The sequence below is a fragment of the Triticum aestivum genome, chromosome 5A, assembly GCF_018294505.1.
Source record: "Triticum aestivum cultivar Chinese Spring chromosome 5A, IWGSC CS RefSeq v2.1, whole genome shotgun sequence".
In the NCBI taxonomy this organism is placed as follows: Eukaryota; Viridiplantae; Streptophyta; class Magnoliopsida; order Poales; family Poaceae; genus Triticum; species Triticum aestivum.
Window position 1 is genome coordinate 371276149 of NC_057806.1, and position 3838 is coordinate 371279986.

The window sequence follows — 3838 nt, forward strand, 5'->3', positions numbered from 1 at the left end:
TCATTCTCCTAATGATGTGATCCCGTTATCAACGACATCCAATGTCCATGGTCAGGAAAACGTAACCATCTATTGATTAACGAGCTAGTCAACTAGAGGCTTACTAGGGACATGGTGTTGTCTATGTATCCACACATGTATCTAAGTTTCCTATCAATACAATTCTAGCATGTATAATAAACGATTATCATGAACAAGGAAATATAATAATAATCAATTTATTATTGCCTCTAGGGCATATTTCCAACATAAGGCTCCTGCGAGTTGCCGATAACTTTAGCAAAACATGATCATCTCATACAGCAATTATATCTCATCACGTCTTGACCATATCACATCACAACATGCCCTGCAAAAACAAGTTAGACGTCCTCTACTTTGTTGTTGCAAGTTTTACGTGGCTGCTACGGGCTGAGCAAGAACAATTCTTACCTATGCATCAAAACCACAATGATAGTTCGTCAAGTTAGTGATGTTTTAACCTTCAACAAGGACCGGGCGTAGTTACACTCGGTTCAACTAAAGTTGGAGAAACTGACACCCGCTAGCCACCTGTGTGCAAAGCACGTCGGGAGAACCAGTCTCGCATAAGCGTATGCGTAATGTCAGTCTGGGCCGCTTCATCCAACAATACCGCCGAACCAAAGTATGACATGCTAGTAAGCAGTATGACTTGTATCGCCCACAACTCATTTGTGTTCTACTTGTGCATATAACATCTGCGCATAAACCTGGCTCGGATGCCACTATTGGGGAACGTAGTAATTTCAAAAAAAATCCTACGCACACTCAGGATCATGGTGATGCATAGCAACAAAAGGGGAGAGTGTGTCCACGTACCCTCATAGACCGAAAACGGAAGTGTTAGCACAACGCGATAGATGTAGTCGTACGTCTTCACGATCCCACCGATCCAAGTACCGAACGTACGACACCTTCGAGTTCAGCACACGTTCAGCTCGATGACGTTCCGAGAACTCCGATCCAGCAGAGCTTCACGGGAGAGTTCCGTCAGCACGACGGCGTGATGACGGTGATGATGTTGCTACCGATGCAGGGCTTCGCCTAAGCACCGCTACGATATAACCAAGGTGGAATATGGTGGATGGGGGCACCGCACACGGCTAAAATATCAATGATCAATTATTGTGGCTCCAAGGGGTGCCCCCTCCCAGTATATAAAGGAGTGGAGGAGGGGAAGGGTCGGCCCTCTCTATGGTGCGCCCTAGGGGAGTCCTACTCCCACCGGGAGTAGGATCCCCCTTTTCCTAGTAGAACTAGGAGCCCTTCCAAGTAGTAGGAGTAGGAGAGAAGGAAAGGGAAAAGAGAAGGGAAGGAAGGAGGGGGCGCCGCCCCTCCCCTAGTCCAATTCGGACTAAGCATTGGGGGGGGGGCACCTCTCCTCTCTCTTTCCCCGAAAGCCCAATAAGGCCCATATACTCCCCGGCAAATTCCCGTAACTCTCCGGTGCTCCGAAAAATACCCGAATCACTCGAAACCTTTCCGATGTCCGAATATAGTCGTCCAATATATCGATCTTTATGTCTCGACCATTTCGAGACTCCTCGTCATGTCCCCGATCTCATCCGGGACTCCGAACTACCTTCGGTACATCAAAACACATAAACTTATAATACAAATCGTCACCGAACATTAAGCGTGCGGACCCTACGGGTTCGAGAACTATGTAGACATGACCGAGACACGTCTTCGGTCAATAACCAATAGCGGAACCTGGATGCTCATATTGGCTCCTACATATTCTACGAAGATCTTTATCGGTCAAACCACATAACAACATACGTTGTTCCCTTTGTCATCGGTATGTTACTTGCCCGTGATTCGATTGTCGGTATCTCAATACCTAGTTCAATCTTGTTACCGTCAAGTCTCTTTACTCGTTCTGTAATACATCATCCCGCAACTAACTCATTAGTTACAATGCTTGCAAGGCTTATAGTGATGTGTATTACCGAGTGGGCCCAGAGATACCTCTCCGACGATCGGAGTGACAAATCCTAATCTCGAAATACGCCAACTCAACAAGTACCTTTGGAGACACCTGTAGAGCACCTTTATAATCACCCAGTTATGTTGTGACGTTTGGTAGAACACAAAGTGTTCCTCCGGTAAATGGGAGTTGCATAATCTCATAGTCATAGGAACATGTATAAGTCATGAAGAAAGCAATAGCAACATACTAAACGATCAAGTGCTAAGCTAATGGAATGGGTCAAGTCAATCACATCATTCTCCTAATGATGTGATCCCGTTAATCAAATGACAACTCATGTATATGGTTAGGAAACTTAACCATCTTTGATTAACGAGCTAGTCAAGTAGAGGCATACTAGTGACACTATGTTTGTCTATGTATTCACACATGTATTATGTTTCCGGTTAATACAATTCTAGCATGAATAATAAACAATTATCATGAAATAAGGAAATAAATAATAACTTTATTATTGCCTCTAGGGCATATTTCCTTCACCCTGCTCCTACTTTCTTTAACTTTCAGGCAAAAAGGATATATGTTATAACTAGGGAGGAGGCGAACGAGTACGAGAGGAGGACGGAGGCAACTCGTCAGGCAGTAGCTGTTGCATCTCAGTACGACCCCGGCTACAACTTTGAATATCCACCAGGCCAGTTGTGGCCATAGACCAACTTAGGCCAAAAGTCTAAGCTTCGGGGGAGTACGTATTTCTCACCGGCATTACATTCATGTTCACACACTCATTTTAGTTGTCGGTGCTCATACTTTTTCATTGTACTATCCATGCTAGTTTAATTTCTTTTCTAAGCCTTCTTCTTGTGAGTTTGAAAAACCTTAATAAAAACCAAACAAATAGTTGTAACTTTTAGCTAGTTTACTTTCCATGCTTGTAGTAGTAGTAATTAAAAGAAAACCCAAAACGATTTCTCGTTCTTCTTTTGCTTGTTGGGAGCTTTCTCATGTAAATAGTTTTATTTCTTTTCTTTTCCTTCAGGGGTCGAGAAGAGAAGACCCTGATGAAAATGTTGAGTGGCTCTCATATGCATTATTGTTGATTTAACCAAGAGCCCATATTATCTTGTCTTCTCCCTTGTATTAAATGCTTGCATATTCTAGCTTAGTCCAATGCATGTGCACTATTATTATTATCCACACCGTTCGATCGTGCAAGTGAAAGGCAATAATAATGATATATGATGGACTGATTGAGATAAGATAAGCTGGTATGAACTCGACCTATCTTGCTTTTGTAAATATGATTAGTTCATCGTTCCTGATTCAGCCTATTATGAATGAAACATGTTTGCAATGACAAGTAGAGATTATAGTTGCTCATGCCATGCTTAATTAGCTAGGAGTTTATAATGGTTTACCTTGCATGCCAACATGCTATTAAAATGGTTGTGATGTGGTATGATAGGGTGGTATCCTCCTTTGAACAATTCGAGTGGTTTGACTTGGCACATGTTTACGCATGTACACAAAACCAACATAGCCTCCACGATATTTATGTTCATGGTGAATTGTATCCTACTCATGCTTGCACTCAGTGTTGATTAATTTTAATGCATGTTCATGACTGTTGTCGCTCTCTAGTTGGTCGCTTCCCAGCCTCTTTCTAGACTTCACTTGTACTAAGTGGGAATATTGCTTGTGCATCCACTTCCATAAACCCCAAATTTATTTCATATGAGTCCACCATACCTTCCTATATGCGGTATCTACCCGTTGTTCCAAGTAAATTTGTATGTGTCAAACTCTAAACCTTCAAATGAAATTCTGTTTTGTATGCTCGAATAGCTCATGTATAAACTAGGGTTGTCTATATCTTCCATGCTA